Below are 23,179 nucleotides of genomic sequence, written 5' to 3'. Positions count from 1 at the left end.
GCAAATTTAATTGAGGGCTCTGTCAGCTTCCTGTTTACCTCCTTTTAAGACCCCTGGCTCTGTAATGTGTTGTCTCCAAATCTCTTAGAATTGTGCTTAAAAAAAAAAAAAAAAATATATATATATATATATATATATAAAATACATATATATTTCATTTATATTAAACAATTTAAGGCATTCTATACTGAGATGAATATCATAGTTAATTATAACAGATGAAACCTGTATACTTTGAATCTTTTTCTGGTTCATTTGTGGGCAGGGCTGATTCCTATAAGAGCTGATGAGAATGTCATCATTTTCACTTGTAATATTTGTACTTCATAGAAGCCATCACCTCTGCCATTTTTTTTTATTGTTCAGTGACCATCTGCTATGCTGAGTAAGAGTACCTTTGTCAACAGATTTAGTAAATAATATTAACAAAACTTATTTCCCTTATTTATACATAAAAGTAAATATAAATAGAACATTTTCTACGATATTTTCTTCTTTCATCATAATGAGACATCGTGTGCATTGTAATGAGGCAAAGAGGACACTCTATCTTAGGGACTTCTGCTTTACAAGACTGACACTATTAGAAGCTGGATAACTATTAAGTATAATTTTAGAGGCAATGGGAAACCTCTACCTCAGTTGTTTAAAAGAGTATCCTGTATCTTTCATTTTAGTTAAAAGACATATTTTTAAATCAAATACTCACTGGACCTAACCTTGCAAAGATAATCTCAAATGTCCTTTCCAATTCCCGGACATCAAAATTCTCTCTTAAACTCATACCAAAGTAGAATGGCGGTGAGTCACATAATTTGTGGGACCCAGTGCAAGATCTCTTGTTCAAAATTTAAGAATTTCAAGATGGCAATAGCAGAGTATTCAACGGAGCACAGAGGCCTCTCCTAAGTGCAGCCCATGAAGCTGGCCCTGGGTATAACTTGTACTAGAATATAAGAAACCGAGAATCAACTACCAGAGGAAGAGAACAGAGACCAGGTATATACTAAAGGTAGACACTCTAAAGAAGGAGAGGCTAAGAGAGCCCAAGATACATATCACCCTGCCCTAAAATTCTGTCTTCAACTAGTTTTTGGCTTTAACTAGCTATTAACATCTTTGGAAGATATTAGCCAACTGCAGCTTACCATGTTTCTCATCCTGGGGTAACTTCATATATACAGGGGACATTGAAAAATTAAATCACTTTAAAAAATTTTTTTTAAAAATCATCTTTTTTCAGGTGGCATTTTAGTACCATGAAAGACCGCGGTGATATTTGGGGGCAGGGTCCCTGTAACTCTCAGGCCATCTCTCATGGGACCTGTCTTGTTAGCTCATCTGCTAGTAGCGTTAATCCTGGTACTGCGATTGCTAGAGGGTTAAATTTGTATCTCCTATTTTTAAGAGGCAGTTCTATTTTCCTTCAAAGGTAATATATTTTCATGGCAATTGTAGCAAACTTTGAAGGATCAGCCCTAGAACTCAGATATCTGAGATTTAGGAGAGGCCAAAAGAAAAGTGAGGGCTTTTTTCCCTCAGTTTGCTAGGTGTTTTAGCCAGCACTGCTGTTTCTGATCTCTGTCACCACTGCTGGCAAGAAATCTCTCTTCAATTACAGGATCTAGTTACTTCTGAATCAATCCCGATTTGAAGCTTTTGATAAGATCAGTGAATTTTAGTGATGGCTGTAATTTAATACGATATTACAACATTCATTGAGTGCTATCAACATATGAACATTATTTAGATTTAAATTGTGATATATATACTAGTGTTTATTATTTACCTTTAAGTGTATTTTAAACAAGATAACTAAAAATGATCAAGTACATTATGTTTGTGTGTGTGTATTTTGGTATGCCTCTGATAATTTAATCAGAAACACATTTTATTGCTGCAACAAAATGCATAATGTTACACCTGGCAATGCCTATGGGCTTAGAGCACATATAACCTGAACAGAAGAGAGCAGGCAAAGCCATCGCCTAGGTTCAAATGCATAGCTAGGGTTTACTTCTCACAATGATGCGCTATAAACTGTAACCATCTATACTCCAAGAGGCACCTACATTGGAAAAATTAATCCTAAATAAGTCAAGCCCTTTTACATTAGATTTTTCCCTTTCAAACATAATATCTCCAAGTAAGTACCACAATGTTGCCCCTCATTTTGTTTGTCAACTGGCTAGAGATGGTATTGTCTATCTTTGCATATAAACAATTTTTCATAGTTTCTGTAACTTTAAAAATAGTCATGGTGATTTCCAAAGAAAGTATCATACCTCATAAATCTTTCTAATTATGCCATTACTACTTATTTTAGAAAATGATGAATTTCAGTCTCATATTTTATCTAGATGTGTGTATATAGGGATGTTGCCTCAAACAACAAGATATAATCATGATACCTTTTTGTTGTTGATGAAACACCCATTTGAATATAGCCCATATTTTTTGGCTATGTCTTTAGATTGTGGAATATATGCTATCTGAGCACACAGCTGGAAGAAGAGGGCGTTTATCTCAATTTCATGTTCGGGAGAAGAAACACTAATAGAAACTTACTTCTATCAGTCTCCACTACTCATGATATTGGCTGAGCGTTTCAACTAGAAAACAGACAGGAGCGCACGTTGCTAACTTGATTTTTGTCATTTGATCATTAAATTTAAATTTTCCACACTGCAGAGGAAGTGTCTAAGAGTTCCACTCAAATGAGTTGATTTCCAATCATGTGTAATCATGTTTTTGTTGAGTTTTTTCCAAACTTTATGTAACCCCATTATTTCTAAAAATGTTTTTTCTTTTCTTAAGACTATATAAAAGGCAGAAAAATATTTCAAAAGGATAATTAAAAGAGACATTTGATAAGTTAACTATACATATGCTGCCATATTTTTCTTTTTCAAAGTGAAGATTCATTTCAGTGTTTTCACAAGTGAAACTAAAAATAAATACTTGAGAAATATATGAAACATTAAATATATGTCATGTCCAAATTTGCTACAGGAAAAAATTGACGAATGAAAACCAAAAACTATTCACCGACTTACTAAAATAAATCAGTTTCCAAAGGATCCGGAACTTATTGAAGGAATAATAACATGTAATCTTGGAAGTTTCTATACTTATAAACTTGAGGTCTGCGGACATTAAAGTGAAGTTTAAATCAAATCTAGCTCAGTGAGTCCTTTAAAAAATTGGTATTGTAACAGGACCCAGTATCCAGCTGTTCTGTGGTCAAATTTGTTTCTTTATCCCGAAGGGAAAGGTCTGCAGAAACATATTACTAATTTGCTTTTATTCTATACTGATCAAATAGCTTACTCTTACTTTTTAAGATGCAAAGCAAGCAATATCTTATTTTAAAAGCTTCAGGTGAATTAAAAGTGTATATTTCATATGTTCCAAATATTTCAAAAGACTAAAATGTGTGGATTTATTGGTCTGCAGTTTTTGGTAAATACCAAAAGGAAGGGGGAAGATGTGGATATAACATCTTTGGGTTTAAGAAGTGTGTTCAGGAAGTAAGCAGCCAAGAACACCCTGCTTCTGATACTGGTTTGGGGACTGGTGGTACAGCAAATGCCAAGTGTCATCTAAGAAGTAGCAAGAAGTACACGAATTTGTACACATCCAAACAAACAAAGACCCACACTAAAATGGTGCTGGTTTTCTCCGCAATGTAACTGAATTTATGGTCAACATACCACTATGTGAGTCAATAAAATATTAGCAGTTCTGTTTTTTCATGTCATACTATGTGATTTTTTTTTAAACCACAATAACTACAATAATAGTATTTATTTTCCTTCCAAGGTGGAAATTAACATGTGGAAGCATCGAGTATCCTAAGTATCAATTTGTATGGTAATATCCTGGAAAAATAAAGCAGAATTTAGCGTCACTTCAGGATTTAAATTGCGAAGCATTTTTTAAATGGGATATTTAAGTATTGGAGGACTTTAATTTGAAAGTCAGTTTTCAAAGCAAAGTCATGGTGTAATTGACTACTCAACTATAACTTTTTAAGCTGTTGCTTCTACTAAATGATTGTAAACCAATGGGAAAGAATAAATTACATTCTTCAGAATAATCGTCCCAAAATAAATATTTAGAGGTACTGGTTATCGGTTCAAGGTCAAATGAATAATTGGAATGATTCTTGCAAGTTATGCTTGCCTTTTTCACCCAATACAGATGACTATAGAATATGCTTTCTTCCTGGTGACTGGCTGATGGCAACTGACCCTGGTAAGTTTCATTCATTACCAGGTTGCTACTATGGACGCACTGACCCCCAAGCAACACCTGATAAGAAGACAGCGAGGAAAAACAGTGTCAGAGAGTGCTGCTTGGTTACTAGAATCAACCACCTAATCATTGTGAAAACCAAGGAAGAGAGATCAAAATAATTTCAATCAATGCAAATTATGTGGAATTCACACTACCCCTCTGCTATCTGTTAATTCAGGCATAACTGTTCCATGTGCAATATCTACTCATCCATCTCAGCACGATGAAAAATACGTTCTGTCCTAACAACAGTGACAACAAAAATACACTGGGTTTTAAAATAAAAAATCCTGACCTCTAGATAGACTGCCTAGAACTACTATAGAAATGAACATAGGAAGATAACAACAGACAGATACATTTTATTCCTACCTTTCCCCTCTTCATTTCAAATCTTTTGTTGGAGATTCCCCACACATTTCCCCAGCTACCACGCAGAGTCTGGTCAATAAATCCAAGTGAGATAACTACAGTCTGAATCCTCAGGTTCGTGAAGCCACTTGAGAAAGTTGCTACATTAAGTTATCTGAAGACTGACCCACGGTGGCTACTTGTAATGCAGCATTCCCTCAGCTCGCTATTATTCTTTACTCTTTAACATTCATACTTAACCACATGAATGTTCAATAGACCCAGGACAAATAAACGGAGGGTGGGGGCTTCCCTCATTCTTAGAAGAATATTTCTCAATTATATATTTTGTTACATCTTAAGAGATAAAAGCCGTATCTGCAAGTGATTAAAAGATATTTTCTATTCATGGTTTCATTTCTGCTGAAATAAATGCATAATTTAAACCACACATAATTCATAGCAATTTAGGCCCATTACAGAGTTCTAGCTTCTTTTTTTATGATAGTTACTAATTAAAATAGAGTGTTAATTGACACGCTGAGCCTGCGACTTCAACATGCAGGTTTAATGAATAAAACATCCTGACATAAAAATGAAAACAATACAGACAAAGCTGCTAGCTGTTATGTTTCGAGTGTGTGGTAAAGATTAAGTACATTCACTAAAGTTGAGAACTGTGCAAAGAAAACATTTGTAATTTCTTTCTTTAAAGGAAGAAGGGAAGGATTTTTGAGAGAAATCTAACTTCTGGGCCCCTCATTCCCAGCCCCCCTCCCAAGAATTTAAACTCATCAGAGTTCCATCACTTTTAAAGGATAAGTGATGGGATATTTTAATATAATCCTGAATATAGGTTTAGATTGAAAATGGGAATTGGGACCATAATTAATTATGTTGCCAAGTTTTTTGAACTTTAAGGAGACAGACTGAGGCAAATGAGGACATTTAAAAGACTGCAACCTTATAAAAGTTCATGGGTTAAAACTTGGTAAAATGACAGTATCTTTTTGACATTTGATTAATTCCATATGCAGAGTGAGTGTGAGGAATTAATACCCTTTTGGTGTTTTCACTTTCTGAAACCACTGTAATAAGAGACCGACATAAAATCAAAACCAAATATAAACACAGTCTTCAGCTAAGGTTACGGCCTTATTATCGCTCTTAATAAACAATAATGAGTAATAATAAATACCGATCGCCCTCAATACACTCTGCTCTGTAGGCATATTTGCTCTCGCATCCATCCATCACGTCTTTCAGGATAATAAAACAATTCAACCCCATCAAATCCTCACAACCGCTCCCTCGGGAGGGATGTTTTATCTCTACTTCTGCGAGCCCAGGAGGATTTTACTTGTTTGAAGGGGGCGGAGAATGGAGCGGGGTCCTATTTATTTCCATTGACGACTCCCCTGGTTCTCACAGCCGCTCAGGGACCGGGTGGGAGGAGGAGAGGAGGAGGTGCGGAGATTCCCTCCTTCAGAGAAGAAAAAGGGTTCAGGAAGCGAGGCAGGAGGAGGAGGGGTGGAGGGGGGAAGAGAGGGTAGTGTGTTCGGAGAGATCAGCAAAGAAATGAAAAAAATACATATAGTGTGTGTGATTTAGCGGGACCGAGATGAGAAGTAAACAAATTTGCAACCCAACTAAGTTGATAAAAAAAGAACTCTGTTAAAAAATACACAAACCAACCCAGAAACATTTTCTCAGGTTCATTTCCCGCTCAAGGTCTTGGTTTCAGGGAGCTACTTGTACCCAGAGCAGATGGACAGCGCCCCGAAGGGGACCGCGAGGGGAACCTCGACCGGGCCGGAAGGACAGCTCAGCGGCAGCGCGAAGGTGCCGGCAGGAAACTCCAAGGATTTCGGTGACCCGCACGCAGCGGGTGCAGGGGGCTGCGGGAATTCTCCCGCCTAGACCTCCGGGGGCGGGATGCGGGAATGCACAGTGGGGAGGGGGCAACAGGGAGCGCAATGAACCGAAACCGCACCCCAAAATCAGAGGTTTGTGAAGTGCCCCAAGAGAACAGCTGGGACTTGGAACTACTGGTTCGGATCCTGAATGTCGGGCCCGCCCTGACTTCAGTCCTAAAGGGTGCGCGCACTAGAAAGAACCCCAACTCCCGCACAGACCAGGTTAGGGCATGACGCCCTGTTGCTCCGTTTGGGGCGGGAAGGAGAGTCCGCTCGGCAGCTGCTCTGCTTTCCCGGCAAAAGTAGGATCCGGTCCCAGGCCACCCTGCTCAGCTCGAGGAAGTTTCTTTAACGATGCTCGCCCACCACACAGGGGACAAATGAGGACCCAGAGCGGTAGGGGGTCGGCCTGGCAGCGCAGAGGGAGAGCCTAGCGCCCAGGAGTGCGCGGCTTGGGACCGCCCGCCAGGAACCCGCGCGCTCCCTGCCCGTGGGCGAACCCCGCGCGCTGTCCAGACCCCCGGCTTTTCGCCTCACACACAGTCGCGCCCTGCAAGACCCCAGTCTCACAGACTTTCTCCAGCGGCGGGCAGAGGGCATGAACCCGGAGAGGGAGGCAGCAGCCCTCTAGCAGACGGGCAAAGAAAATGTCCAGGCCAAGTAGAAGATAAGGGCTCTGCGGCTCCCCGGACTCCACCGCACCCTGGGTACCGGACCCTGTGGCCCCGGCCCGTGCACTGTCTCTCCACCTCCTCCTAAAACCGCTGGGACCGCTCAGCCACCAAAACAGTCTGGAGAACCGAGGGAGATCAGTTCCAATACCCGCACGCTTTCGGCTCCTCGGGATCCAACGCTCTCGCCCAGCGGTGACCGAGAACCTAGCGGGGCCCCGCCGAGTTAGAGGACCTGCGCCTCCACCCCCCACATCCCAGATGAGCCCTCGAGTGTGAACGCTCCTTGTGTCAGGTCTCGGGTGGCGGGCTAAGGCGTCGGGACGTCGGGGTTTGCTTTCCTCTCGCTACTTACCTTAAAAAAATGTTTGTTTTTCCTGGGAGGGAAGAGGAAATATCCCTCCCCGAGGTGTGGCGTGCGAAACAGTCCAAGTCCCCGGCTCCGGCCAAGATGTTAAGCACCAGTACTCAGGAACCAAAGGGACTTGGGGTGGGGGGTGGTAGGGTAGAGGACGCAGTTAAAAGAGAAAAATTAAACCGGCCTAAGTGTCCCAACTTTGCGGCCGACGTCGCAAACTTCAAAGGCGGGCAAGAGCTGGTGGCGCGCGGCCGCCGAAGTTGCTGCGAAGTGGAGCAAGGAGGAGCGCGGGACTGGGGGATCCCGGGGCAGAGCCAGGAAGCGGCGGGAGGTCCTTTTAAAAGGCGGGGAGCGTGCGGGGACCTGGCGGCTGGAGGATGCTGCAGCGCGGAGCTGAGCTGGCCCGGGCTGGGCGGGTGGCCGCTCGGGGCACCCGCTCCAGGCTGGAGCGCCGCTCAGGGAGAGCCGGGCGCACTGGGCGGCAGCGGCGTGTGCGCGGCTTGGTTCGCTCCGCTCTCTCTCGGCTCCGAGCGGGGAGTGTGTGATCGCTCCCGAGTGTCACAGCTGAAGCCCAGAGCCGCTCCCCCTCCCGCCCCACCGCTGCCCGCCCTCCCCCTCCCTTCTCTGCCCACTGCCTCCCGCTCAGTTCCTCCTTCCCTCCCGCTGCGCGCCACCGCGCGCGCGCGCGCGAACACACACACACACACACACACACACACACACACACACACACACACACACACACACACACACACACACACACACACACACACACACACACACACACACTGCGACCCAGCGCTCTTCAAACAGGGACCCTCGCGGGCGGCATCGCGGAGGGCATACTCCCATCCTTACCTCCCAGCCAGGCGCAGAGAAGGCGAGGGAGGCCCGCCGAGACCCCCTCAAGCTACAAAACCCAGGGAGAGGCGTACTCGGGACCATCGCGCTGTCAGGGAGACCCGGCTGCACAATAACGGGGGAACGCAGGTTGATTAGGGAGTGAGGTGGGGAGACGAGCTAAACTGAGAAGGTTGGAGGCGGAAAGCAGAGTGTGCAAACTGTGCATTCTTGTCCCACTTTTCACCCGGCCGCCTGCCTATCACAGCCGTCACTCGGGGAGCGCTCCCCCACGGCGCACTCCGAGCCTTCTTCTCTGGTTTGAAACTCAGCAGCTGTTTTAACAATTGAAGAGCGGCCCTACTGGACCAGAGAGAGACAGAGCAGAGTGTGTGAAGCCATTAAGACTGACTAGGTAATTATGATAAGAAGTTACCTGATTAGCAACCTGGCCTGGGCACAGGAAAACCTAGGAGAAAGAAGAAAAAAACCTGAGTGATTTAGTGATCTCACATTCTCACTACTGTGAACCTAGTTTCCAGCAAACATAGTTTCCTGTTGTTTAGGCTCTTGAATTTATTTTTTGATTTATTAAGATACAGCGTCCATGAGAAAATGAGAAAATACTTGCCTGCTTCTCATAGCCACAAAGAAATGAAGATAAGATGAAAATCCACCCTGTCAAGGTCGTAGTTTTGTTGAATACCTGGTCATAGAGGGCAGTCCAACACAGCTCCTGAAGTTTTGTGATTACTAGATGAGAACACTGCAGTAGGTGGATTTATGAAACCAATCATACTCCACAAAATCATTTTGTAAAAGCCTTAGAATTTTTAAACGCTAAAAGGGACATTGAGATCACTGTGCAAACATTTTTAGTAGATGAGAGAATGAGGTGGGAGAAAAAGGACCTTTGGATCTCTGCTCAGAAGATCTGGAGTAGTGACTTCTGCACTTATGAGATATGGCCTCAAATGAGTCGTTGGAGACTTCATCAACAAACATTTCTTAGGTGCCTACTGTGTACTATATATGGCTTGGTGCTGAGATTTCAAGGTAAGACATAGTGCTGGCCTTTAGGGCGTTCACAGCCTGATGAGGAGACAGAGGCATCAGTGAAAACATGATTAGTGCTATAATGTATGTTTGTGCTTGTTCCCACAGAGGCATGGAAAAGGAAACAGCTAACGTCCCTTTAGAAGGTACTCTTGGTAGAAATTTCAGTGCAGAGTTCTAATGAGGAAGAGAATGCCAGGCAAACAAGAAAGGGGGAGGAAAGCACTTCCACAAAGAGAAGCAAGTGGAAAGGTAGGAAAAATTTCAAAGTGTACAGTGTGTCCTGGGAACTGGGAGAAGCTAGCTGTGGCTGGATTGCTGCTGGACTGAGCAAGGCCAGGCCACACCAGGCGCTACAGGCCCAAAGAGCCAGAACTTTTGGAAGGTGCTACTATTAAGGGTATTAAACAGGGACAGATTTGAAGGCTTTTAAATGTCATCAAATGTGAGTTTTGGAAAGTTACCTCTGGAAGCACTGTGGTGGACAAATACATAACAGTGAAGAGATTATTTCTGGAGGAAAAATTAGGTCCTAACTAAGGCAGTGAAAGCACCAGTTGGGAGACTGGGGCAGCTCTAGAGATATTTAGGAAATAGAATAGCAGGACTAATGACTGATGGGGCATGGAAGGTAATGGTGAGGAGGAGTAGTCTGGACTGACTTTTAGGTTTTTGGCTGCAGCAAGAAGGCAGGTGATGGTCCATTTGCCAAGAGAAACAACGTACAGTGAGAAGCAGTTTTAAGAGGAAAGGAAGGAATTCTGCCTTAAACTTGTTGAGTTGGGGGTGCATGTGGGACATCTGCACCATGTAGGCAGCCAGAAACAGAGTTCCTGGGGGAGAAGACCCATGCTGGAGGGATCCTTCAGGAATTATCAGCATTCAGATATTTCTTGAAGCTATGGAGAGGGGGAAGGCAGCCAGGGAGACAAGACTCAGGAACGTGGTGGAACACCAGTGTTCTAGGGCTGGATGGGGGAAGAGGAGCCTTCAAAGAGACAGATGGAGACCAAGAGGGAAGAGGAAATGGAGGGAGCAGTTGATGAAGCCAAGGGTGGGGGGTGCTGGTGACCAAGGTAGAAGGTGGCAGAGGGATCAAGACAGTCAGGCTAAAGAGTGACCGCTACTCTTTTCAGGAATGTCTCAGTGATCTTGACCGAAACAATTGCAGTTCATGTTGTGTGTGTGTCAGGGTCCAGATAACAGCAGGTAGAGATGGTGGAGTGACAGGGACGGAGAACGGAGCTCATTTACCTGGTAGTTTGGTTCTGAAGGGATGCAGAGAACTGATGAGAAAAGTATTTTTGTAGTTGCACTTTTGTTTGTTTTTCTTCTATGAGACACCTGGTCTTAACTGAGTGATGCTAAGGGGAAAGCAGGTGGAGAGGGAAAGGTTGAGAAGTCTGTGAAGTTCTCCTGGGGTCAGTTCTTGCCCAGTACAGTGGTGGCAACAGTATCTACCCCTTGAATCTTACAGGGTTGGTGGGAGTTTACATAAACCAGGGGCTGAGATAGTGCTTTAAAATTGTCGTTGGGAAGAAACTGAGTCCAAAAGATGTTAAAGGGACTTGTCATTAATTCAGCCAATCAATGACAGATGGAGTCTTTGGGGAAGTTCTATAAGGACTCTGTGAAAGACATTTTTATGAAAGTTCTCCCAAATATCCCTGTTTTGAACATCAGGATTTGTATAGATTGATATCACTGTCTTCTCAAAAAAATATGCCATTGGTAAAGCCAACGGTATTGTGTGTCTTTATGTATGCAAGTATCCTCAGTGTATTTTGAGACTTGGGTGATGCACTGTTTTTCTTAGAACATGCATTATGTAGTCAGTCAGACAGGGTTTAATTCTAAACCCTGAAAATTATTTGCTGTGGGACAAATAGGTTAATCTCACTAAGCTTCAGTGTCTGTTTTTCCAAGTTTAAAAGCAGAACAAATTAGCTGAGTTTACAGATGTTTTGTGAGCATAAGACACTATACAGTACTCAAGTGTTTGGCAGATATTTGATTACTTATATCTCAACTTACTTTTAAACTATGAAATTCATAAATATTCAATCAATTGGGAAACAATTAAAATTCCACAACTATTATAAACTTAAGAGTGTAATTTAAGTCTATTAAAGAGAAGTCCTAGCCCTTATGTTAAGGCAGCAGTCCTCAAAGCGTGGTCCAAGACCCCTAGGGGGTTCATGAGACCCTTTCAGGGAGGTCTGTAAAGCCACAGTTATTATCATATTAATTCTAAGATGGCAGTTTGCCTTTTGTTCTGGTGTTGACATTTGCACTAATGGTACAAAAATAATGGCGGGTGAAGCTGCCAGCACCGTAGCCCAAATCAGGGCAGTGGCAGCAAACCCTACTAGTAGTTATTGTCACCCCCACTGCCAAAAATGTCAGTTTCACTTCAGAATGTCTTTGATGAAACAGTAAAAATTATTAATATTATTAAATTTTTATCCTTGATTCTGTCTTTTTAATATTCTCTATCACAAAATGGGAGGCACACATAAAACTTCTGCTGCATACCAAAGTACAGTGTTAGTCCTGAATTGAAACACTTGTGTAATTGAATTGTGAGCTAAACTAGCTGCTTTTTTTCATGAAACATATTTTTACTCAAGAAAACAAATGACAGACAAACTATGGTTATTCACACTTGGATATTCGACAGACATTTTTTTTTAAAACAAATTAAGTGAGCCTGTCATTTCAAGGTAAATAACCAGCAGTATTTATTGTCAATGAAAAATTTGAGCTTACAAGGGAAAAATATAGAATTTAGAAAACCTGTATCTGTCACCATGAGCTTGCCAGCTTCCCAATACATAAACCCTTTTCTAATAGAACTATGATCCTTTTAATTAATGTGGAGGTTTTTTTTGATATTGTACAATAAACTACATTGACATTTGGAAGATCTGCATAATGCAGTGAGCCAGCATTTTCCAAATGACCAATAATGCATGATGTTCTAAAATTAAAAATCCACTCAAAGTACAAGACAGACCAATGAATTTTAATATAACAGAGAATGAAAAGTTAACTGATGTGGTTTCATATTCCATATTGCAATTATAAGGTTTAAGAAACTACCACTTGTTGAGTTTTGGCATAGCATCAAAGAAGAATATCCAGAATTATGTGAGTAGGTTCTTGAAATGTTACTTCATTGTCCAACTACTTATCTCTGTGAAACCAGATACTCCTCATTGACTTCAAACAAAACAACATATCGAAACAGATTGAATACAGAAGTGCTATGCAGATCCAGCTGTCTTCTAAGCCAGACATTAAAGAGACTTGCAAAAATGTAAAACAATGCCACTTTTCTCACTAAATTAATTTCCTTGGAAAGTATAGTTATTTTCAGAAAAGAATGATTTTTATGTCAACATGTAGTAGATATACTATAGTTGCTTTAAAAGAAATTAATAAATATTTTTAAATGTCTGTTTTAAGTCTTAGTATATTGGAAACTGATAGAAATAACCCACATAGAGAAAAGCTACTTGGGCTTCTCAATGATTCTAAGTGCCATACAGAATAGGCCTAATCATGAAAAGAGATTGAAAGGTCTTCACAGGCTGATCATAGAATTCTGCTTATAGATTGGCCACCAAGTCACATGTATTTGTCCAATGTATTTCTTATTTTACACAATGTAAACAGACCCTTCTATACATGTGCTTAACTCTATAGAGTGTTGGAGTGGACACCTCTACTCCAGGAGTCTGGGACAAAAGAACTGGTGGAAACCAACATACAAATCTTGAAGCTTGGATAAAACACTATCACAGCATGCCTGGGCATTTTCCCTGAATCAGTACCAAACATTCTTTTGTCTGTTGGCTCAGTTTCAATCCCTTCTCCACCCTACCCTCTCCACGGCAGAAGCTGTTACACAATTCTCTAAGTTCTCTAAGTTCCCTTCAAAAATTAATGATGACCTCTAATTTGATGACTTTTACACACCGAATCAATGTTCAGTGGAAACATTAGGCCTGAATCCCCTTTCATCCTTCTTGAGGGCATTTATTCACTTACTAAATACTTGCAGAGCACTTGCTACATGCCGGGCACTCTGCTAGCTGCTGGGAAAAAAGAATAAGCAGGGTGCTTGCTTTCAGGAGTCTAATCTAGTGGAGAATTAAGTAATCACCATGTGATATAGTAGGGAGCCATGAGGTACTGAGCAAGTCTGTGAGAAGGATGGGAGTGGGACATTAGGGACAGATTCTTGGAGGAAGTAACATCTAAACAGGGACCCAGAAGATGGGTCAGCACTCTTGGGTTATAGGATGGGGGTGTGGAGTCAATGAGGGTTTGAAGGAAGAAGGAACAGCAAAGACTCTGACATATTCAGAAAATGTTACTAAAAAACAAGCAAACAAAAAACCCCCACTACCCTCCTGGTAACCATAAGTTTGTTTTCTTTGTCTGTGAGTCTGTTTCTGTTTTGTAAATAAGTTCATTTGTCTTTTTTTTTTTTTTTTTTTTTTTTTTTAGATTCCACATATAAGTGATATCATATGGTATTTTTCTTTCTTTTTCTGGCTTACTTCACTTATTTATGCTGTATAGCACAAGGAACTATATTCAATATCTTGTAGTAACTTATGGTGAAAAAATGTGAAAATGAATATATGTATATTCATGAAAAATAAATAAATAGATAAAATGTTACATGACAGTATCAACACACACCAAAAAATAAAAAAAAGCCAAAAAAACCCACTATTTAATTTTAAAGGTGTAGATAAGATTAACACATTTTTCTTGAGTTTTAGCTTGTTTGAGAAGTACAGTGGGAAATTTGTAAATCATTATAGTACATTTATATACATTTCATTTAAATCAGAATCATCATCTTACAAAAGAATCACTGAATTAAAAAAGATGAAAAATTTTATTAGAAAACTTAAACAATTTTGCATGGATTTCCAAAGATTAATTTAGTACATCAAAAAAAATTTTTTTATTCAAGGCACTGAATTCAATGCTAAAGAGATACCTATCCCCCAACCAAAATCTAAAACATAGTGTTTGCCCAGGAAAAGTCAATAAATATTTATTGAGTGTCTATTACCTGATAGATCCTGAGGATGTTATTAAAAGACAGATGTTGCCCCTGCCCTCAGAGAGCATATAGCACAATAGTGACAAGGTAGTTGGCTCTCAAATATTGGTCACAACATCAGACACCAAATGATAATTGCCAAGGGAGTAGGAAAAATTGCAGCATATAACTTTTTCACCATTGGGAAAGTTCATGCAGAGGAGACTGAGAGCATCAAAGCCACAGAAATGTTATTGGGAAAGGTTTGGAGGAAAGAAATACCACGATACATTAAGAGGCAGAAAACAGAAGAGTTTAGCTGGGATGGATTTGGTAATGGAATTAATATAGAAGAAGAAATTCGATATGTAGGTTGGGCAGAGTGGAGTGACTGTGTTGTAAGAAGAGGTTTGCGTTTCATTTCTCTTGGCAAGAAGTAAAACCTAAACAAATAAAACATTAAAGCAAGCATTGTTTGCCACACTTAAGGGGGACACTCCTGGCATTCTTTTGATTATAGTAAATGGGTTCCTCTTATGTAAAATCCACTATTTGTTGCATTTCAAAGTACAGTATCCCCTTGGTATCCTTGGGGGATTGGTTCCAGGACCCACTATGGATACTAAAATCCTCAGATGCTCAGGCCTTTTATATCCAAGGTTCCTTATCCATTGATTGAACCATGTAATACTATAGTATTTATTGGAAAAAAACTCCACAATCCATGTATAAATGGACCTCCATAGTTCAAACTAGTGTTAAAAAATAAACTCAAAATGGCTTAAAGACTTAAACATAAGACAACACACTATAAACCTCCTAGAAGAAAACATAGGCAAAACATTTTCTGACAAATCTTAGCAATGTCCTCCTATGGAAGTCTACCCAGGAAATAGAAATATAAGCAAAAATTAACAAATGGGACCTAATTAAACTTATAAGCATTTGCACAGCAAAGGAAACCATAAGGAAAACAAAAAGACAACCTACGGAATGGAAGAAAATATTTGCAAATGATGCGATTGGCAAGGGCTTAATTTCCAGAGTATATGAACAGCTCACAGAACTTAATAATGAAAAACAAACAACCCAATCCAAAAATGAGCAGAAGACTTAAACAAGCAATTCTCCAATGAAGACATACAAATGACCAATAGGCACATGAAAAAATGCTCAATATTGCTAATTATCAGAGAAATGCAAATCAAAACTATAATGAGATGTCACCTCACACTAGTCGAGATGGTCATCACAAAAATGTTCACAAACGATAAATGCTGGAGAGTGTGTGGAGAAAAGGGAACCCTCCTACACTGTTGGTAGGAAAGTGGTTTTGTGCAGTCATTATGGAAAACAGTGTAGAGATTCCTTAAAAAACTAAAAATAGAGTTACCATTTGATCCAGCAATCCCACTCCTGGACATATATCCCTCAACTTTAATTTGAAAAGATACATACACCCCAATGTTCATAGCAGCACTATTTACAATAGCCAAGACATGGAAGCAACCTAAATGCCCATTGACAGATGACTGGATAAAGAAATTGTGGTATATTTATACAATGGAATACTACTCAGCCATACAATTTAGTAAAATAATGCCATTTGAATCAACATGGATGACCCTGGAGAATGTCATTCTAAGTGAAGTAAGCCAGAAAGAGAAAGAAAAATACCATATGATATCACTGACAAGTGGAATCTAAAAAAAAGAAAGAAAGGAAGAAAGGAAGAAAAGAAAGGAAGAAAGAAAGGAAGGAAGGAAGAAAGAAAGAGAAAGAAAGAAAGAGAGGAAGGAAGGAAGGAAGGAAGAAATGAACTTACTTACAAAAGAGAAACAGACTCACAGATGTAGAAAACAAACTTATGGTTACTAGGGGGGAAAGGGAGTGGGACGGGATAAACTGGGAGTTCGAGATTTGCAGATACTATATATAAAATAGATAAACAACAAATTTCTTCTGTATAGCACAGGGAACTATATTCAATATCTTGTTGTAATGAAAAACAATATGAAAAGGAATATAAGTATGTATATATACGACTGAAACACGTTGTACACCAGAAACTGACACAACATTGTAAACTGACTATACTTCAATAAAACACACACACACACACACACACAAAACTTGTCCTGTTCAAGGGTCAGTTGTATATATCTGCTCATTCATTGCATTTCCTGTGAAGGATTTTACTAATTGATCTATCATACTTTATCAGTAATGTGATAGAAAAACTATTTTTTAATGTTAATTCAGAAAAGCATTTCTGGAGTACATCTTACATCCTGGAAGAAGGAATCCACTGCTGACATTGAGTCTCAGCCTGTGGTATTCCACCACCATTGTTGGTCCAGGCTGGTTGACCAAGTCGGCATGGACTGCTGTTTTCAGTAGCCTGCCCCGTGTTGATCATGTAGCAGTGGCAGACCATGCAAGCGAAGCTAGCAGCAGTGTGGTGAGGGTATTGTAGCTGTGTGCACACACCAAAAAAGGGATGTGAAAAACACTGGGCCAGTCTAGAGGAGAAAAAAGGCTGAAAGAAACAGGGGTAGGAAGGTATTCTTAGATATAACAGGGAGTCCAGGATGATATGATTAATATGTTCCTATAATTTGTGGTCTTTTAAAAATTGCTTTATTTTCTACCTCCCACGACTTGTTTAGACACAGACATTAAGAAAACTCTTTCATGCAGGCAGTTTGGCCCAAGTGCCTGATAGTTGCATGCCAGTGATATCATACTGCCTGAAGGCCACTCAGACACAAAAGCTGGTTATTTTTTCAATGTTATGAAGCTGAAGGGCCTCAGATGGAGTGGAAGGAACACAGGCTTCTGAATCCAAGGTCTTGTGCAGAGTTTCCTACAGTGCCACTCCATAACTTTGAGACTGTGTGAACTTGGAAAGTTATTTAATCTCTCTGAAGCTCAGTTTTCTCATCTGTAAAATGGGAATACAATTTCCCTGATAGAAATTTTATTGACAGAATTAAACTTTTTTGATATGTAACATGCCTGAGACATAAGTAGGCACATGTCTAATTCCTTGGATTCAACTTGCCTTAAAATACACAAAGCACTTGCCCCTGCTTAATCAGAAAAACATTTGCAAGTGAAAAAAATAAAATGAATGGAATCATTCAGAACTTGCTCTTTAAGATGACCAAAATGAGCAATTTCAGGGGTGGTGGGTATAGCTCAGTGGTAGAGCATGTGCTTGGTGTGCATAAGGTCCTGGGTTCAATCCCCAGTGCTTCTGTTAAGAGGGTAAAAGAAAAAAGAATGAACAATTTCATGTTTATAAAATGTGGTATACCTAATAACCTCCCTTTTACAAATTTTATCTAGTTTATTTCTTAAAACAAAGAGTGAAAAGCGTAATTTTCCGCATTTCACAGTTGAGGAAATTGAGGTTTAGGGACACAAGTGACCTGAACCTCATTCTGTCTGACCCCAAAGCCTCTACTCTTAACCAGCTCCCCAGGTTGTCCAGATGTATTATTTGGAGCCTCTCTATCAACTATTTTCATGTATTTATTTCTTTTTCTGGTTCTCTAATGTTAATAAGCAATTAAAAAAAAAAAAAGATTTGACCACAGAATTTGGGTTGGTGGCTCCTTGGCACTCTATAAGAGCAAATTTAACCACACATATTGTTTTCACAAAGTGTGCTAATTCATCAGTTCTAGCCACAAACTTCTCAGGTCACAAGTCTGGAAGATTAAGCCAGAAGGAGGCGGAATAGTCCAACGTGATGTAGCTGCCTGAGTCTTTCACTCAAAAATCGTTTAAACTCCATGCTGTTGACACAGTGTGAGTCCTTCCCTAATGGCACTTGACAAACTGGCTTGTCTATGAAAAATATTGCGGACAGAAGGACTAACAAAATTTTTTATAATCTTAACATATGCAGCTCATGAAAAGCAGACATATGACTGTATATACCTTTGATTCTACCAGTTTCCATGTTTCCATTACAGGGAACTTGTTAACCCTGGAGCTCAATTACTTAAAAAAAAAGGGGGGGGGGCATCTCCTTATTAACCTTTTGACTGTCTAATTCCAGTTTTTAATTGGGTGGTTTCTGCACGCCTGCTACTGTTACTGCTCACTTGTTCCCACAAGAGCCATCATCGGTAGGTATCATTATGATCCCCATTTTAGAGACGAGGCTACTTAGAGGCTGTCAGAACTTGACATTTTTTTGCCAAGAAGAAATTTGAACCCAGGCAGTGCTTTTTGCTCTGAAACTCTCTCCTCTTCTTTTGGAATGAATTCAAGGTAGTCCCTCACATATGTGGGGAGTGAACTACAGAATTCAAGAATAAGTCAATTTCAGTCATATCAACATCCAGGTTTAACTGTTTCTTGATAGTCTGGTATATAAAAATTTTCCCTTTGAGAAAATAAAACTTTTCTTGACTAGAATAGCATGATGCGTAAATTCTGTTAAGGTTTCTCAGTGTGTGTTAACAGACTCAAATATATTAAATTCCTTATTGGATTAGACCAGTTGACACTGGATTTTTTCACATTTCTATACTTAAATATCACATCTAGGAAACAAAGGTATTAATATTTACTTCATCGTGCCAAATCAGATTCTTTTATGAAACTAGATCAAATATGAATCACTACCCTATAAATTCAAAATCTGTATGTGGAAGGTAATGAGAAACAGAGGTGGTTTTCATTTTATGAGCACAACTTCTCAACTCTCATATGCTCTATTGAAGAAAAAAATTGCATTATTTCAAGTCATTTAAAAGCAGTAAAGCCTCTTCTTTTCTGGCTAATAAATTGTAAATTAACCAATGAAATTATTTGGGGGAAACAGCTTTCATTCGGATAGAGTCTGATGTGAAGTCTGAAAACTCTTGGTGTTATGAAAGAAAAATTTGATTTCCACAAATGTAAACTTAGACTGTATAGTCTAAATCCACTTCATTTCTTCAGATTATTCCTTATATGACATGTTCTCTCCATAAAATATTACCAATAAGAGCCTTGAGTTTTTCTCCTTTGACTTCCTAGCATTTTATCAGTAGCTGTCTATATTTCTAAGTTTATACATTTTTATTAATGTGATAATCCTAGTGATATTGTATCACTTCCAATCCCCAAACCTTAAACTACTCGGTCAAAATCCAGGGGAACTCCTACTGTGAAGAAACTGAAAATTTAGGGGTTAGACATTTTTCTGCAATTAGAAGAGAATAACATTATGAAAATTCAAAGAGGTTAGAAACTCAGAGGTCATTTGAAACACTAAACTCCAAAGAACTCATTTGTATATCTGTCAAAACAGAGGAAAATCATTCTGATTTTGAAAGAACTTTTCAAAGACTTATCTACGTGGGAAATGGCACACTGACTTATGAGGAATATGTAATTTGTGTTCAACACAAAGTCTCTTTCAAGAACTAAAGATAATCTTATACCCCATCAATTCCAGACCAAAATGTTTGTAATTTATTTTGAGTGAGAATGTTCTTAAGGGAATAGGTGATACAAATCAAGCAGGATCCAAGTGCAGAAAGAACTTCAAAAGTGCTAAAATGCCTGACTCTCTTCATCTTTACATGAGCAAACACATTAACCAGTCTCCTACTTGCTCTCCCTCTGTATTTCAAGGCAAGTCCAACAAGACACATGTAGGGGGAAAAACACAAGATGAGGAAGAATAAAGGCAGTGGGAGGCAGGGATAAAGAGGAGGAAAAGAACGAAGAGAAGGGAGGTAGTATTTAAGAACTTAAAATCGAGAGTGATAAGAAAATAAAGACAGGCGGTAAAATGATGAGGGTTAAGGAGAGTCAGTAAAGGGCTTGGGGGCAGAGGACCTGAGAAGTGAAGGATGCAGGAGAATACAGAGGAGCCAGTGCACCAGAGGAGCTGAGAAGCCCAAGAAAAAAGGGATGATATAGGACTTAACACAAAATCTGGAGATAACGTTGGTCAGTATTTACGTAATGAGAAAACAGAAAGGTACAACGACATTTACTAGGGGAGGGGGACAGGATGGAGGTGGACGAGTAGCCTGTTTCAAGAATTTCCATCTCACTAGCAGTTAGAAAAGCTTCAAAGAGTTGTTTGATTTTCATGGGCAATTTGAGTGAAAGGAAAGATGACAGAAAGTTGAATCAGGGAGGATCTTGAAGTTAGAAAGGTCCTCTTAGTAAAAGGAGAGAAGATAAATTGGATTGTGTACTTGTACAAAGTGGGAGTTGAGCCAATATGCCTTAAAGGAGAATTTTCCAAAAGTTTTCCATATTTACTTGCACTTTACTATCACTTACTTGATTTGTTTAAACTGTAGACCTACATTTTTTTTTTTTACTAAATAGCTTGCTTAAAAAGGAAATTAACAACCTAAACAGTAATATCTGTTTCACATGCTGGTTATGTCTTTTATCTCATAAACATTAAAATAAATTAAATATTTGCTATGGAACCACCTAAATATCTCAGGCCATTGCGGCTTTGCATGCATGGGAGGTGAGATAGCGCTGGCTAGAGGAAGGCAGGAGGGAATCTTGTCTGATCCACAGTGATGGCAAGCACCCAGAAGACCCTAAAGAGACAGGAAATGCAGGAGAGCAGTGGGCAATGAACCCCAAGGCCTGTAAGAAAGGGGGCAGAGATGAGGTCTGCCACAGAGGCCACACAATGTCACTTCTGCCTCATTTTATTGATCAACGCAACTCTCAAAGCCAGCCCAGATTCAAGAGGTGAGGAAGTAGACTCCACTTCTTGATGAAAGGATCTGTAAGGAATTTGTGGCCATTTTTAATCTACCTCAACTCATGGACTCACAGGCTCAAAAACTCAACAGCATAATCAACATAATTCAAAAGATGTGGTATTAATTTGGAATGTCATTTTAGTGTTCTTTCCAAGATGTGCTATGTTTGGGGCTAAATTTTACGGAATTAGGTCAGGGATAAGAGGAATATGGCATCAGCTCTACTCTCACTTTTCTTTTGGGATACCGATTCTCGTACATCGTGTTTGACACAAGTACACACACTCACAGAAACACACACACCTCCAGGTCTGTTGTAGGTTCCTGGCACTATCTTTGTTCTAGAAAGTCATTTTTATAATATGAATGGGAAGAACCAAACTAAAGATCAACTTAATTGCTTCTAACCCAAAGGAAACACAACATGTCTTGTTTTTATATGACATCCCTCAGCGGGTGAAACACCTAATTCAAGGGTGAAACACCTAATTCAAGGGTGAAACACCTAATCTCAAGGGACAGATATTCACTCAGGTTGGAGGACTAGTTCTGCTTCAGAGTGGGGATGGAGAAAGCATGTCTAATCCACCTGATTCTTAACTGTGAGTCATATTAAGGTATTTCAGCAAACACTTCCAGTGTATTTTTGTTACCCCAAAAGTATAGAAGAGAATAATTTATGCATTCTATTGAACAATATTTGAGAAGCAGGGGAAAGTTCACAGATCTTCCTAAAACCATGAGGGACTTTTCAGTTCTTACCTCATCACAGGCTTTGGGAATGATTCTTTTTTCAAAGTCTGAACATATATGAGGTTCCCCTTTGGAAGAGAAATACACGTGCTACGTATACAGCATTTTGTGCCCGGTGCTAAACTCTTTTCACTCTGTTTCGCGCCCCATCTCCCTCTTCCTCCCTGCTCTGTGGTGTGCAGGCTGGGAGCTGGCTAAACAATTCTGCTTGGCCCGCTGCTGCAGGCCTGGCTCTGCCAGTGGATGATGGGGGTGAACGCAAGGCGGGCGGAGGGAGAAGGAGCACTTCCTGTTGTATTCCCGCTGCTGCCGCCTTGGCTTCCTGTGCCCTGTGCCTCACCCCGCAGGGCTACCCGGCAGGGCTTCTCCGCTTGGCCGTGGTGGTACTCCGCAGGAGCAGCAGTGGATGCCAGCTCACGGTTTTCCCAGCCTGTGGAGTCAGCCTCATCACACCCCGTCTGGGACACCAGCATCCGGAGCTCAGAGGTCCAGGACATGGGTCGCAGCTCAGACACAGCAGCGTGAGTTTCTGTCTCATCCTTAGAGATCCGAGTTTTAGCTCCACCAAGTTCCTCCACGCTTCTAACTCCAGGCTCACGGGTTTTAACGATTCCACCTCTTTTCTTTGTGTCCCGGGGAGCCCTCTGCTTTCTCAGTTGCTACCTCTGGGAGACCTCCGTGTTCCCTTTTTGCCCCCAGGGTGCCCTTTTCAGTTCTCTGATACCCACTTATAGTCAATTCTCACTATTTAAAGAACAGACTGGGTTTGTGCCTTCTGATTGGACCCTGACTGAATAAGTGACTGAAAGGTAACACAGATGATCAATTAAAACGTTAACCTTGATCATATTAAGAGTCATCTTCAAAATTCAGGAAGTACCAGAAGACTTTTAAGAATACAGTCTTTAAGAAGTTTCAGGGTTTACAGCATTCATCTGGAAGTAGTTTAATATTAGAGAGACTCTAATATTAAAGCCACATACTTAAGACTTTTTACCTAAAGATTTGGAAGAGCTTGGTAAAAATGACACTTTTAATTAATTTGCACAATATTCTTGGGAATATGGTAGGATGTAAATATCACACAAACATCAGCCAAAGATTAACATTGTTTCAGGGATACA

At 40.3% G+C, this 23,179-nt stretch overlaps 1 protein-coding gene and 1 non-coding gene across 2 annotated transcripts in view; one reads left to right on the top strand and one right to left on the bottom strand.

The window, feature by feature from the left end:
* NDNF (neuron derived neurotrophic factor) overlaps positions 1 to 8,145 on the bottom strand; it is a 37,063-nt gene extending 28,918 nt beyond the window's left edge. Inside the window, exon 1 of the mRNA XM_031466681.2 lies at positions 7,593 to 8,145. The gene's annotated coding sequence lies outside the window, so the exon portion shown is untranslated. The remainder of the gene's footprint in view (positions 1 to 7,592) is intronic.
* A 9,600-nt stretch (positions 8,146 to 17,745) lies between these two features.
* TRNAT-GGU (transfer RNA threonine (anticodon GGU)) lies at positions 17,746 to 17,818 on the top strand. The gene has a single exon. It is a non-coding gene; the product is annotated as a tRNA-Thr (tRNA).
* Positions 17,819 to 23,179: the final 5,361 nt, after the last annotated feature.

This window comes from Camelus dromedarius, chromosome 1, assembly GCF_036321535.1.
Source record: "Camelus dromedarius isolate mCamDro1 chromosome 1, mCamDro1.pat, whole genome shotgun sequence".
NCBI lineage: Eukaryota > Metazoa > Chordata > Mammalia > Artiodactyla > Camelidae > Camelus > Camelus dromedarius.
The sequence above is the reverse complement of the archived record's forward strand: the minus strand, read 5'-3'. Positions and strand labels throughout refer to the sequence as shown.